Raw genomic sequence first — 16616 nt, forward strand, 5'->3', positions numbered from 1 at the left:
AGACGATCTGAAACTAACGAAGACCCCGAAAATGGACGGTGGTACCCAAGATAGACGAGTCATACAGAGAGTTGTGCCGGATCAGAAATCTCTTCCGAGTACGCCGCTTGACCTCTGTAATGAAGCTAAAATTAAACCTGCATTCTCAGAGCTCTCCAGTATCTCCAATCGCGAACGAGGCCTCGCGGCTCGTGAAGACTGTTCAGTTTGCTGACAGGCCTCTAAGGCTGAATTCGAGCTTACAGCTAGGGCGTGCATCGCCACTTCACGGGCAGCTGCTCGCCGAATTGACGTACTCTACAGGGTTCTACTGTATGAGAAAATGAGGTGCGTGTAATTTGAGCTCGATGGAAAAAGAGGAAGGGATCTCCGAACATCTATAACAAGAACCCGAACAATAGCTTCAAAATATAATTTAAATTTTTATATTTCAGAAGTAACTGATTAGTCAGTTTCAACATAAAAACTAGCATCGAATTGTTAACTTTAATGGCACCGTTAGTGAGGTGCATATAATGAGAAAATCACATTTTTAAATAAAATCTTTGTTCTTTGTTAACATCTCTTTTTTATGTCCTGAAAACTTGTGACAATACCACTTCTGTTTCCCATGTTTGTAACTAATGTATTGAAGTCCCACATGAGCTTAGTGCCTCCCTCAGCTGCGTCGTTTACAAATGGTTCAAATGGCTCTGAGCACTATGGGACTTAACTTCTGAGGTCATCAGTTCCCTAAAACTTATAACTACTTAAACCTAACTAACCTGAGGACATCACACACACCCATGCCCGTGGCCGGATTCGAACCTGCGACCGTAGCGGTCGCGCGCTTCCAGACTGTAGCCCGTAGAATCGCTCGGCCACATCGGCCGGCCGACGTTTACAATTTTTAGTTTATTAACTAGGCTAGAGCGTTGACGATATCATCATTTTCATGCCATTGTGCAGAGTCTGTCTAAATGGATTCTTCACTCGTGTCAAACCTGGTAAAAATAATCTTATTTTATAACAAACAAAGTGGTCCACCCCAACAGTGATAATTTCTGAGATTTAACCGGGTCCTGCTTGAATTTCTTTAATATTTTGGTCCAGTGGTTCCGCCTCACATTTCGGTTCATTTACTATTTTCATTTTTGATTCAGAAGACAAATTAGTGTCAAAGAGTGACACGACGATAGATTCAGATTTTGTAAATCCACGATCGGTAACTTGATATATAAAATGTTTTTGAAAGGGTGCTGAAATTCAAATGCAAACCCCATGGTTGCAGGGAGTTACAGAACTGTGAGACGCACATTGAAAAGGGAAATACTAAAAATATCGCGAATCACATTTTCTCCTTGTCATGATAATTCAAATTCTTCAGGGAACATAAACATCGCCAAGCAATAAATAGCTTTTGCCATCCAAACTGCATTAAATATAGCTTTCTGGGACATCGGAAGGTACTCCACGAGATGAAGTTTCGTCAAGATAAGTGCAGATAGGCTGCCACAATTGCAGATTGTGAAAGGAAATCAATAACGTTTGTTTGACATGGGCTAGTTTGCCTTCACTTATTTCGTGGGAATAATAACCGAACAAAATAATTTGTTGCTTTAAACAAACGGAAGACGAAGGCATTATGTTTACTGCGACTGCTACATTCCCTTGAAAGTGAAAGACTGGACAAGAAGTGAATCTGTCATGCACAAGTAATCTTTTTTATTCTGGGTTTTCAGATTTCAGAGTTCCAGGGGAACCGCCTTGCCATATCCTACAGAACCAAAATTTTCTCATAGCTCGTTTCAAAATCGACTGGAACAATACCAGCGAGATACAGAGAGTGAGGAATTGGTAGCCCAAAGAATAAGAACAAAAAAATTAAAAAAGGAGCACTAAGAACCACTTTACAGAAAATGCTGGGGACCTGTTCCAGTTGAAACTTCCACTCCATCATTCCAGAAACCTTCACAAAGTGGATGACCTCAGGAGGATCGCTGGCGAAGACTGGGCAGGCTTCAGCAGCACCGTCTCGATCACCTTGTGGTCAACATTCTAGCATATTTCACTGCACGAGATACAGCAACGCGGTGTTTACGGCTACCCAGCAGCAGATTTTGATTTCACAGATGTGCGAATATTTTTCAAACAGATTGCCTTTATTTTGGTCATTGTTTTATTTTTTCTCTGTCATGCTTTTTTTTAAAGTTCAAATAGGTTACTGTTTAATTCCCTGCTCTTCGGAATCTAGGCCTACAGCTTCGTAAATGCAGAGGTGGTGCAAAACTTTTTCTGAGCGTTTTGCGTGTTTCAGAGTTTTAAGAACTTTAAACACTTGTGTCTTCTCTTCAATCTTTGTTTTTACTCGTAGGACAAGGGCGAGGATGCGCACTAACTGAATGTTATGCGCCGTTCACCTCAAGTCCTCTGAGAAGTGGCACCGTAGCACCGTCCAAGGTCTGTTCTCGACGAGGGAGGCGTCGGTGCTGTTCTGGCGGGTGAGTCACTGTGTTCGCAGTGACTCGCGAACAGTTGACACGCAGCTAAACAGTCACCTGCCTGACAAGTCACAACTGTTCTGTCCACCAGCCCGCGACGTGGTCACCGGCGTCCAATAGTGGAGCCTGGCTGTTAGTTGCTTCCTCCAGAAATATCCTGCAATGAGACCCGCAAATAAACACCCGCACTTCAGAGAATTTAGCGCCATCCTTTGTTTCTTCCTGCCACCTCGCTCTCTGCAGACACATGGTAACCACCGAACGAACAATCCCTCCGTGTTACTCGTTACAGCCTCAGGTTTCACCTGTAGGTTTTACCTCTCGTTAATTTCCATGTTAGATAATCGCTTCGACTCTCAGAAGGAAGTTCTAAAAACGTTTTTAGCACTCACGAATTCTAAACGATGTTAAGAGCTTTATTATGACAAAAACACTGGAGAAATATTTTCAGTCCTGCATTTGCCGACTTATGACAGTCCACATTCCGCTTAGCGGCGTCGTTCTTGAAAATTGAACGTTTCCTTCGTCTCACAGTTTTTTGGTGCTGTCCTGTTAAACCAATAAATACAGCGTTTTACAGTTCTACTCACCTGCTTTATTTATTTATTTATTAAACCTGTTCTGTTTTGGGCCTCTCTTACGTCGGACCATGGTTTCACACGTGCAGTACTTGATATTTACCTACGAAATAACCATTTTAATATGAAAAATTGTATTGAAATGATATGCAAGTCTATAGTGACAATGTCAATAAGTAGTACTGACTATAAACTACGACAAGATTAATACTGGCAGCACTTGTACGCCTGCTGCTGTTGCCACTAATAGCGATAATAGTAATAATAACAATGATAATAATAATAGTAATTAAAATTACGATAATAATGGCAATAATAACAATGATGATAGTGGGAGATACAAAACTAATTTACTTATGTACAAAATAGATGCTATTTGACAAAGGAGATTTAAGAAACCAGGGGATGAGGACGATCTGGTTGGAAAGAAGGATGTACAGGGATAACGAGTGCGTACAGGTACAATGGTAATCATTATTGTTGCTTTAGTAGATATGCCATTAATTGACTTCTGAAGCCGGAGATGGTGTTCAGTTCTCAAATATACTCCAGAGCTGGCTTCCTGAAAAGGACCTCGAGAAAGCTGAACGATGAAGAGGAACAGAAAGATTTTTGCTCTGACGGAACGGATGCTCTGCCATGTTGTTCAGACAACAGCGTTAAGGTTGGGAGACAGTGTGAGTTGATAAGACGATAGTGAAGACAGAGGATACAGAAATCTCTGCCCTTGTCCGCTCGCAGCCAGGATAGTTTTGTATATGATGGTGAAATATGATCAACGAATCGAACATCACATGTATAACAAACACAGGAATTCGCAACCAGTTCCAGGCACCATGAGCTTTCCTGAGTAAGGCCTTGGAGGATAACATCTCTATAATCAATAATTGTATGTAGGCTATAAGTGTTTGTACAAGTTTCTTTTTCTGGTCCAGAGAGAAGAACTTATATCCATATATATGCCGATGTCTTCTTGCACACCGCAGTAACGTGCTCAGTACAGTCTAGATTTTCATCTATTATTATTCCTATGCTCTTTGTTGAAGGATATTTGTTCCATTTACGGCTAAAGATGGAAGGGATCGCCGGCCGCGGTGGTCTCGCGGTTCTAGGCGCGCAGTCCGGAACCGTGCGACTGCTACGGTCGCAGGTTCGAATCCTGCCTCGGGCATGGATGTGTGTGATGTCCTTAGGTTAGTTAGGTTTAAGTAGTTCTAAGTTCTAGGGGACTAATGACCACAGCAGTTGAGTCCCATAGTGCTCAGATCCATTTGAACCATTTGGAAGGGATCTTCAGTAATTTAGACTAATGAGCCTACAATGACCAACTATTATCACTTGGTTTTGGATGGGCTGAACTTTAACGCTATACCCTGAGCCCATTTTGACAGCGGACGCAGGTCGTTAATGAGATTCTCGATATCTGTCTTCAGGTTTATTGCTCTTACACTTAGATACAATTGGACGACATCATCGTACGCATGGTATTTGCAATAGGACAAAACTGATGACAAATCATTGACATTCTCATACAACGAAAAGAGTATAGGACCTAATTACGAACCCTGGGGGACACCTAACGGTACCTGCCTCCATTGTGACTTTACCGTACGGGTCATGACGCATTGTTGAGGAGAACACTGTATTTGGCGAGAAATTTTGACTGCTAAGTTTGGCAACTAAAATATCAAAGTCGACAGTGTCAAAGGTTTTGCTGAAGTCTAAGAAGCACATGATAGTCGCGTCTAGTGTATCCATGGCAAGCTTCAGATCATCTGTTACCTTTACTAAGGCAGAATTTCTGCTGGAAACCTGACAGGTGTTCGTCTTTACAGGATGATATTTCCCCCATTAATTCTTTGGGATCTTATTTTGCGATCAGTATGACTATGTCCTTCACCTATTTTCATTTTTAATCTAAGTTTAATTACACTGCATGTGTCCAGCATTCCTTCCGACTTTCCGTCTTGTTCACTCCCATCGTTACACTGTCTTCCAGTGGGTTTTCCGCTCATTTGCTTGAAGAATTATAGTTTCCTCGCCTTCAGCAAGAAACGCAATGAAAGACACACTCTCTCGTGTATATATTTCATTTCTTCAAGCAAATATTTAATGGGGACATATTTTATTTTCCTTCGAGAATGAGTTTTCACTCTGCAGCATGTGTGCGATGATATAAAACGTTCTGGCAGATCAAAAGTGTGTGCCGCAACGGGACTCGAACCTGGGACTTATCCTTTCTCTGGTAAATGTCATACCGACTGAGCTATCCAAGCATGACTTACAACCCACGAAAGGTGGGAAGCCCAGGTTAGAATCCAGGTCGGATAGTTTTAATCCACAAGGAGGTTTCATATCAGCGCACCCTCCGCTGCAGAGTGAAAATTTCGTTCTGGGAAAATTCCCTATTGTCTGAGCCATATCTCCGCGATATACTTTCTTCTAGGAGTGCTAGTCCCACGTAGTATGTAGGAGAGCTTCATTGAAGTTTGAAAGGTAGTAGATGAGGTCATTGCGGAAGTAAAGCTGTGGACTGGCTTACGAGTCGTCAAAAAATGGTTCAGATGGCTCTGAGCACCATGGGACTCAACTGCTGTGGTCATTAGTCCCCTAGAACTTAGAACTACTTAAACCTAACTAACCTAAGGACATCACACACATCCATGCCCGAGGCAGGATTCGAACCTGCGACCGTAGCAGTCCCACGGTTTCGGACTGCGCACCTAGAACCGCGAGACCACCGCTTACGAGTCGTCAGTAGCGAGTTTAGTGCCGCCACAGCGGAGGAAGCGAGGAGATGTCGTGCGACTTGTGCAAACAACTTCGTAACAAAGAAAAGAAAAGTAAATGAAGGGAAACAAAGCAAAGTCAGCAGAACACTTCTCTGAGAAAGACAATGGCCCCGACTCGAGTGCCGGTCCAGTACACACTTTTAATTTATCTGGAAGTTTCGTATTCTACAAGGGGCGTTCAATAAGTGACACACCATATTTTTTTCTGAAACAGCTTGGTTTTACCTAGGATTCCAATGCCCATATTATTCCCCACTCTTTTGGCTACAGATCACTATTTTTTAACACAGTCTCCGTTTAATGAGACAACCGTACAGCACCTTGCCCGGGAGAGAGTTAGAACCACATGGTACCCCCTGCGGAGTTCAAAAATGGTTCAAATGTTTCTGAGCACTATGGGACTTAACAGCTGAGGTCATGAGTCCCCTAGAACTTAGAACTACTTAATCCTAACTAACACACACATCACACACATCCATGTCCGAGGCAGGACTCGAACCTGCGACCGTAGCGGTCCCGCGGTTCCAGACTGAAGCGCCGAGAACAGGTTGGCCACTCCGGCCGTCTCCAGCGGAGTGCATGCTTCATTAGGTCAAACATTTGTAAGTCTAAAGGTGCGAAATCTGTACAGTAGCTGTAGGGTGGATGAGGAAGAGCAATCAAATGAAATTTTGCGAGTTCCTATCGGGTGTGCAGACTAATGTGAGGTGTTGCATTGTCATTGGGAAGGAAAAGTTTGTCTGAATCTTTGAGCGACGAACACGCCGAAGACGTCTCTTTATTTCCAAATGGTAGCACAATACGATTCAGGATTGATCGTTGGACTATGAAAGATAACATTAAACAATAACCCTTTCAGAGTCAGTGAAGGACGTCCCCATTATTTTACCGGCTGAGAGAACGGCTTTGACTTTTTCTTCGGAGAAGAGGTGGTGTGGTGCCACTCCATAGATTGCTGTTTTGTTTCGGGTTCTAAGTGATGAACCCACCTGTGACGATGATCGACGAAAATTGTCTCTATCAGCCTCGTAACGCGCAAACAGTTCCGCACAGATGGTCCTCCGTTGCTCTTTATTGTTCTGTGTTAGGCGGCGAGGAGCCCAGTGGACACATGTCTGTGTGTGCTCCACAAATGGTGGACGAGTGTGTCAGCATTGTCAACAGAGACTTGCAGTTGAGGAGCAGGGGGTGTGATAGTCATCCGTCGAGAACTTGAAGTGAGAGTGTCTGCACGTTCCAACATTACAGAAGTCACAGCTGTGTGCGGCAGGACAGCGCTCAGGAGGTTGAACAGTATGCATGACGCACTTGCGAAGATGACAGATACCTCGCCCAATAACTCACCGTGCTTTTGTTCATTGCTAGGCCTCCGTAGACATTCTGCAAGCGCCTATGAACATCGACGGTGCTCTGGTTTTCCGCCAAAAGAAAGTCAATGACAGGTCTCTGCTTACAATGCACCTCCGTTCCAGACGACATTCTGAAATCTACGTATAGCGTCGGCACCTATTAGAAGTTGATAAAACTATAGGGGCTGAAGCATGAATATTCCACGTTATCCCATAACAAATTCCGCATTTTCTCAATCGAAATTGGGCGAGAAAGAAATGTGTTCCATTACTTATTAAACCCTCCTCGTATTTTCATTACACCCTCTCTGAATCAAAGATTTTTTTGTGGTTCTACTACAGTTAGTGGAAATATTTAGTCACAAATATGAATGCAATGTAAATATGCGTCTATAAAACAAATGTTTCACTAACATTAAAAAAAATTTGTTTGTTTTATAATGTGTTTTTTTCTGGAGTTAACTGTGGTTCTCTGCTTTACTGCTTTTCTCCTTTGGTTACTCAGTGGCCAGTGTCTTCAGTTTCAATATAGTATTCCGACTTCAGGCCACAAGTGGCCCATTGGGACCGTCCGACCACCGTGTCATCCTCACATGAGGATGCGGATACGAGGGGCATGTGGTCAGCACACTGCTCTCCCGGTCGTTGTGATGGTTTTCTGTGACCGGAGCCGCTACTATTCGGTCGAGAAGCTCCTCAATTGGCATCACTAAGCTGAGCGCACCCTGAAAAATGGCAACAGCGCCCGGCCGCCCGAACAGTCACCCATCCAAGTGCCGGGCACGCCCAACAGCGCTTAACTTCGGTGATCTAACGGGAATCAGTGTATCCACTGTGGCATGGCCGTTGCAGTTTCGGTATAAATCTGAGCCAATAATCATCTATCACCCATTCAATTTGCCATACATACCGAATAATTAAAATGGATCTTATTGTTCATTTACCACTGCACACTCACTTAAAAAGGAATTTGTAATATTTCTAAAACTCTGATTAAATTTTTGGTCTATAATTTTACTCTTAAGACTGATTCCAAATTTAATTGCTAGTTCCTTTGGAATTTTAATGTCTTTCAGGGTATTTTTATTGTGTTTCACATGGAGAAAATTCTCTGACTCCTGATATCAAATCACCATAAGTACAAATGTGGGGCCTTCTCGCTCCAATTACCTGACACAGACCAGCACTGGTTATAAAGATATACTAACGGCTGTCAGTCAAAAAAAGACTTGTATGAGTACGTCACCCACCTTTCAGCTGCATGCGCTCACAGGTTTCGAGAACTTCACGTTAAAAGTTTTACATAGAAATATTTGTGATATTTGCGCAAATCACTGTCAGACATTTAGTGATAGCTTTGATTCTGATAAAAGAGAAATTTATAATTTCAGGAGTAGTGGGTGCCTTGTGTTTGACATACTGAAACAGCATTATTGAAATGCAATACCACCGAACTACGAGTACCTTGATTTCAATTGCACAATACATTGAGGATAACGTTATAGAAAGACATTTATGTTGAACGTGGAGGACGGTGGGGAGGGAGGAGAGGGGATAGAGGTAAACAAAGTTCTTTTGGTAGCCATCTCATTAGAAATAGAACACTTTTTTTTTTGTCGGAGGAACAAGTCGTCTACGATGAAACTTGATGTAGATCGCTTGTACCCGGATATATGTCGGGTGATATAGAAGTTGACATCCTTGTCCTGTTATGGAGGTTTCGGGTTTGCCAAACCAGTGAAAGAGAATTCCGGGATGGACCCAATCGACTTCCACCGATTTTCGTCGGGTCATAGCTGAGTTGTATGGATGCTTTCAGAGTCCGTTGTTGGTTTTACTGATGCTCCAAAAAATAACGAACTTACTCTAACCATTTAGTGTGTTACACGGTTCAGTTTACGACTATGTCAGTTCTCGCCTGAGTATATGTATATACCCAGCCATAGTTCCGCGCAAAAGGGGGAAAATGAGAAAACGTTAACAAAATACATCTTGTTGATGATTAGAAAATAAGAGTAAATACCTACTTAGCAATAAACAGTTTTAAAAGTGAATAGAAAATTGGCCTAACCTATACACGGCAGTTGCTGCATTTCCACGGCCACAAGCTATTTCTATCCCGACAACAACCTTAATGGGAGGGACTGAGGTAGATACTGTCTGTCTGAAAATAGAGTATTCAGCATGTTATTGTGTTTTAACTGTTTATGTGCTATATTTGTGAATCGGACTTGAGGAGCGAACTAGGAATTCACATAGGAGGGCATGGAAAACCGCCTAAAACCCAACCCAAGGCTGGCAGCTACTCGACCCGCTCAGATTCCTGACTCACAAGCCAGCTCTCTACGCGCAAAGTGAAGAAATAACTTATTTAAGGAAATGAAACAGCTCCTTGCATATGAACGTTAAATCTGTCTTAATAACAATGTGTTATGAATTTCTGAAATCACAGTGAGAAACAAGGTGATCCCGAAGTATAAAGACGATTCCCTGAAACTTAGTTGCAAATTATTTAGTACTGTGCACCTGCAAATCGGGAAGAACATCAAAAGTTGGATTGCTCTCCTCGTTATTAAGAGAAACAGAACTACCGAAACTATGGAGTTTAAACCAGAAAATATTAAGGTATTTATAAAGCCTGGCCACTGCTTCTTACCAATATTTCGAAGTATACCAATGTTAAGAGCAGGAAGTGCCAGAGAAAGTGCCTAAAGTAGAAGAGGTGTCAAAAAATCGAGAAAAATCATCATAACTTTTCTATAGTTCGTATGAGGTGTCTTTTACTGAGACACTATACACCTGCGCTACGGTACAAGAGAGTCTTCGAGAGTCCAGACAGGCTGTGGATAGCACCGATGTAACTCAGATTATGAGTACATCAATTTAAATATTGTGTGAGACTGCAGAAAAATTACCTGAGACGGTCTTGAGCTCTCAACACTGGGAATGCATCATCAAATATTGAACTTCTTTTTATAACTGTATTTCATTTCATCCACATTTTTAATGTCATAAACATTTCTGTATCAATAGTACAACCTCTCATAATTTTTAAAAAAATGAGACACTCTGTTTTTAGTAATGATGTGTTCATTTCTAGGGAGTCGCCACCCAGTGGACTGCTTTCCCGGGGCTACTTGGGACCGAGGTTAGAGATCACGCTCTCCAGCAGTGTCGCTGCAGGCAAGTATACGCCTGTTGTGCTCTCTGGTGACTGACACAGTACCTACAAATTTTATAGCTGTTGCTGTAAATTTTAGGACAGAGTATAATTCGTTAGATTTTATGAATGCTGTTGTCGTAACTATGTCCGCCTCCGCAGCCGAGTTATCAACGTGACAAATCCTCATACAGATGATCCGGGTTCTATTCCTGCTACTGCTAGGGATTTCTCCTTTGGAAGGAATGGGCTGAGATGCACTCAGCCTCGTGATGCCAGTTTAGGAGCTCCCTGACTGAAAACAATGGATCCAAGGTGTAAACATCGACAACGCCTGGGAGTGCTGTGTGCTGACTCCATGCCCGTCCATTTCGCATCGCATATGAATAACCGAGGATGACACGGTTGTCAGCGGACTATCACGCCGTCTTCAAGCTCTCACCGTGGTTTCTCCTTTCTTCGCCTGTCGTAATTATGTTGTGATACCAAACTGGGCACTTTTCCGATGCGAAACATTGAATTTTAACTCACTGCTAATAGAATATATATGTTAGAATATTGCTCGCACAGGGATTATGCATTCCGATACAAGAAGTGATACACAGTGAAGTTCAGTAAGATGATACTTTCCTTAGCTGGTAATTGTCTTCTCATTCGGAAAGCACAAACCAGAGGGGAAAAAAACCAAATAAAACTTTGTGTACTTATGATGATGATGATGATGATGAGTCCCATACTCCGTTTACCGAGCGTAGGGGAGCGATGCGGGAGACCCGCGCCGCCATACTAGGCAAGGTCCTAGTGGAGGTGGTTTGCCATTGCCTTCCTCCGACCGTAATGGGGATGATTGATGATGATGATGAAGACGACACAAACACCCAGTCATCACGAGGCAGGTGAAAAATCCCTGACCCCGCCGGGAATCGAACCCGGGACCCCGTGCTCGGGAAGCGAGAACGCTACCGCGAGACCACGAGCTGCGGACTGTGTACTTATAGATACCTGGAAAAGGGAAGAACGTGATCTCGGCTCTAAAGTCAACACTAGGTAACAATATTATTACAGTGAAGAACGACTTATTTAGAGAGTTGCCTTGGCGGAGGGGTAGGATAAATGTCGGATTAGTTCGGTGTGCCACAGGGCCTAAGTGTGACATGTGGCTCCTGCTGTCGGAGAGACTGCGACGCACGTGGCGTCTTAGAAAAGTAAGGCACAGCAGGCCTTCCCTCCTGGAATTTTACACAGCACGAACTCTTTGAATATGGAGGAACAGAGAACTGGCCTAACTTTAGACCCCACGCCATCTTCACGCCTCATGTTTCTTCAAACCTGTCAGTGCCATTATCATATTGATCAATTTCATTGCCCTCTCTCAGAAAACATGCACAGTAATCGAATGGTAATCGACAGCTTTAAGCAATATTTCCATCGTGTGGAAATGTCAGACGTGTTTGCTACCGGTAAATGCATATTCATTCGGCGCGGTTTTCTTTATCGGTTGAGAATCACATTTTTGTTTGGAGTCTACATTCTTAGTACTTATAGATTACCTCGTCATCTGCAAATTTGCTCCATCTATACGGGTTAAGATGCACCCTATCACCCCCTCCCCCCGCGACTGGATCTTTAGCAAATCTCATACATATATGAATTTCACGCTTCGGATTGTAGTCGGCTTTTATGCTTTTATGTTGTAAATCCTTAATATTGGTCGATTTTTATTAATCTGGGTCTTAAGCAAATCTCACACATCTACGAATTTCACGCTTCGGCGCGTAGTCGGCTTTTATGTTGTAAATCCTTAATATTGGTCCATTTTTATTAAAAACTATAGTTGGTAGGATCGAGCCTACGTAGCCGAGGTGGATTACGCACGCCAGAACGATGGAGCTCGGAAGCATTTAGTTCGAATCCTGATTGTGGAAGAAATTGTCACTGCCAATATTAGAAGGGAAAGGAGAGGAGAAGAGAGTATAACGCTTGCCTCCGTACAGCCAAACGGACGAAGGCTCTGCTTCAGTGGTTATGTTGGGACACACTGCAACATCTTCCGCACAGTCCAGATCTTTCACTGGGATGCTTCCACGTCTTTGCGACTTCAAGAAAGACATGTGAGAACGGTTTCAATTCGACTGGAAAGTGGAAGGGTGGCTGCGGTTGTGAATCGGTCAGCGGTCCATCGCGTTCTACGAAACAGGAATTGATTGTCTCATTTGCCAGTGGGCTAAATGTCTTATTAGATAATTCAGTTCAGTTACAGAAATATCTGATAAAGTCAACAATTATCACGCATCTATGTTCCGAGAGACTATATATTATTTTTTTAAGGTATATTGATCAGGAAAAAGGGAAGAAAGGTTAAAAACTAAACGGCGTGTGTTTGCTCTCGTTACGTGAAACTATTGGTTTTTTTGCATTATTAACTAAATGTAAATTGAAGGACGGATGACTTCCCATTTGCCTATTAAATTTAACTAGTTTCTTGCTAATGTCAGCAATCTGATAATAGGAGTTACAGATATGCGAGCTCATTTCTGTTGGATAGTGGTGGCATCTCACAGAAAAGTAACAGGGACTAAGATAAACAGTTGGAGAGTTTTTTCACGGGAAACAGACCATCCGATTGTAGTGAAACTGATAAAAAAGCATTTTTATTTCGCGAGTAGTCAAGGAACTGTAGGAGGTCGAAATAGTATGAAATTTTCTAAGACCACCGATATAGCATCATACTCAAGTAGAAGGAATGGAGGGAAAGTAAGTTTTCACTTCCCGTCGACGAGGACGTTATTAGAGACGGGACAGAATCTCGGACTGAACAAGGATAGCACAAGAAGTGGACGGTATGTGTGATTTTCGAAATAGTAGCCGGACATTTGGTTTGAGCGATTTAGGGTACCCACGTAAAACCTAAATGAGTATGCGACGACTGGAATGTGATCCAGCGCTGTATTACAGAAATGTTCCGCGTGTGCAACTGAGTTGCATGTCAATCATCGCCACGGCGACAAACAGTGGGCATTACCATTGCAGAGCGCCCGCCGTATCAAGGGCTGACGTCGGTCGTGTGGCCGCATAATAGCGCAATCTTAAATGCTAAGAGCTGCTTAACACGGCTGGGAACCTTTATTCACTCCACAACAACAGACATGGCGACGTTTACACAGTACTTCCTGTGTGACGGAAGTCGTTGAATGGCCTTCTTTCCCGCCAAAAGTTGGGAAGTTTCCGTGAGGCCACTGATTCCACGGGTAAAGTATTACTAAGAATACGGATGGGACGTCTTACAACGTCTGTGCTGAGACACCAGTATCTTAATATATGTTTTCGATGATAAGGTCACGGATCCTCTAAATATTACTGAAGGTGTTAGACAAGAAATCTGCACTTATTTAGATGATGTAATCAATAAATGAAAAAGGAAAGAAAGGAAGTGAGATTACGTTTTAACGTCCTGTCGACACCGAGGTCATCAGAGAAGGAGCACAAGCTAGAACTGTTGCAAGGACTGGGAAGGATATCGGTCGTGCCCTTCAAAGGAACCATCCCAGAATTTTCTGGAGCAATTTTGTGAAATCACGCGAAACCTAAATCTGGATGGGCGAACGCGCATTTGAACCGTCGTCCTCACGAATGCGAGTCCGTAAATGAAAAATCTGCGCATCTGGAGTTAGGGCTAACACCGATATTAGTAAGTTAACAGCCTTTTCTTCGGTGACGATTAGGCCATACTAGCCTCCTCTGACAATAATTGCCGGCCGCTGTGGCCGAACGGTTCTAGGCGCTGTTGCTACGATCGCATGCCTCGGGCATGGATGTGTGTGATGTCCTAACGGTTTAAGTAGTTCTAAGTCTAGATGACCTCAGACGTTAAGTCCCATAATGCTTAGAGGCATTTGAACCATTTGACAATAATTGAGAATCATCAGGCTTGTGCTAAACTGCAGTCGTTAAATGTCAGAAACAAACTGACGACATTTTATAGCAAACATATAAGAACCCAAATATGATTAGATACTGATTCACTCATAGAACAGACATATTTAGATTGCTCACATGTAATTTTAAACACGACTGTAGTAACGATGACACTCTTTTATGGGTTTCAGAAATAACGGAAATGACACAGCCAATACGTAGACACAGATTTTATTATAACAGCATAAAACAGTACTCGTGCTTTCAACGTCTGAACATACCTTTCGTCTGGTATACCTACACTGCGCAAGAGAATTAAAGTAATACTTATTGGAAACCACGTAATTGTCCCCCTATTGCAACAAATACGTTAGAAATTTGGTTAAAGGTGCCCACAACCTTTCTCTGCAATGGTGCAAAAGCGTTGGACGGGTCACACGTCGTCGAGGTCGCCAAGCCCCTCTCACCCCTTCTTTTGACGTCACTGCGATGGAAGTCAGTACCGAGACACACAGCGTTGAAATCACACGGTTGTCTTATGGGTGGCCGAGGGAAACATCAGAAACACTTCTAGTCAGAATTGACGCGAAAAGGTCTCACGAGGTGGCATGAAGAGCGTCAAGGAACCCACCTCCCCCTTTCGCTTTCGAAAAGAACAGTTCGCATTGCGGAGGGCAACTGAAAGATGTTCTTGATAACCTTCGACACTGCTGACACCCTCGGACGTTTCGAGCTCTCCCTTCCCCTCTCTGTAAGGGCATTTTGGTGATGCATCCCCCATTGAATGACATAGCATCCCAGGGCGACAGCAATTTTTGCTTTCGTTTACGGATTGGAACCGCTACAGATCCTTCAAAACCATTCGACAAATGCATTTTCATCCCTGCTCTTTCCTGCCCTCCCGTGGCGTGATCACGCGGGAGTGTAACATTAATATGTTCGTGAGTAAAACGGCACAGGATGCCTCCAAGACCATCGAGTTCGGGAACACACACAGCGTCACCTACGCAACTCTGATGAACACGCTAGAAATGTGCCTACCAAGAACTTCAGCACCAATTCAACTTGGCGGCTGCTCTAGCATCTGAAGGTAGGCAAACTGCACCAAACGGGTGTCCAACAGGTCACATAAGCAGCTAACGGTACAATTCTAACGTGCTCAGCAAAGTAGCATGTGTGGTACCGAGGGTGTAACCGAAATGGGGGAGCCTTAAACGGACCTTTCGAAGCTTTATTCACGCACATGTTAATCTTGCACTCCCGCCTGATCACGCCACAGGAAGCTTGGAAAGGCACGCATCGGGTCATGGATGTCCTTATAGAAAGGTTGAAGCAGCCAAGGGTGTCAGCTGTGTCAAAGGGTGTCACGAACATCTTCCTGTTGGTCAAAGCTCTGCGAACTCGTTTTGGACCGCGAAATACATGGGAATCAAAACTACAAGGGAAGGGGTGGTTTCATTGACTTCCTTTATGCCATTCTCTGACGCCTTTCCGTGTCGATTCTGAGTGGTGGTGAGTGCAATATATTTTCCTCGGCTACCCATAAGACAACCGTGTGATTTCAAATCTGGGTATCGCGGTTATGACTTCCATTGCAGAGACATCAAAACTAGGGGTGAAATGTGGGTAAGACGGGCTGTGACGAATTCTTCAAAAAAATGTGTGTGAAATCTTCTGGGACTTAACTGCTAAGGTCATCAGTCCCTAAGCTTACACACTACTTAACCTAAATTATCCTAAGGACAAACACACACACCCATGCCCGAGGGAGGACTCGAACCTCCGTCGGGACCAGCCGCACTGTCCATGACTGCAGCGCCCTATACGGCTCGGCTAACCCCTCCCGGTGACGAATTGTTATTATGTGACATTCCCACGTCGCGTTGGGCAGAATTGTGGTGAAATTTGGTGCCAATGTGTCTTAACTAACCGACCTCACAGCTCACTTGAATTTATAAGCTGCAGCCTCTTTGCCTCATGTGCCGAAACCTCGATGTTTGAGGCCTCGTCGAGGCCGCGGGCGACGTCACAGGCTGCCACGCTTTTCCACCGTCACAGAGGAAGACTGTAGGCACCTTTGAGCCAAAATTCAAACTTATACGTCGAAGTGGTCGGAAATTACGGGATTTCGAATAAGTGATCCTTTAATTCTGGTGCGCAGTGTACTTTATATAATTGTTTACCATCATAATGTCGTATTTGTCTGACAATCATCGACTTAGAAGAAAACAAGTTAACAAGAAACGTACTGTAGGATATTCAGTGTTCAGATTTCTAAGTGTTAAAAACTAATCATTGTAAATTGAAATACTACAGGTCACTCAAAGCCATCACGTTTCAGT

The 16616-nt window shown here is 43.4% G+C and overlaps 1 protein-coding gene across 1 annotated transcript in view; it reads left to right on the forward strand.

Moving 5' to 3' along the window:
- Nucleotides 1-16616, forward strand: part of LOC126365493 (carnitine O-palmitoyltransferase 1, liver isoform-like) — a 135260-nt gene that overhangs the window by 32915 nt on the left and 85729 nt on the right. The window contains exon 3 of the mRNA XM_050008150.1: nucleotides 10300-10347. The gene's annotated coding sequence lies outside the window, so the exon portion shown is untranslated. The remainder of the gene's footprint in view (nucleotides 1-10299; nucleotides 10348-16616) is intronic.

Source organism: Schistocerca gregaria, chromosome 1, assembly GCF_023897955.1.
Source record: "Schistocerca gregaria isolate iqSchGreg1 chromosome 1, iqSchGreg1.2, whole genome shotgun sequence".
NCBI classification, from domain to species: domain Eukaryota; kingdom Metazoa; phylum Arthropoda; class Insecta; order Orthoptera; family Acrididae; genus Schistocerca; species Schistocerca gregaria.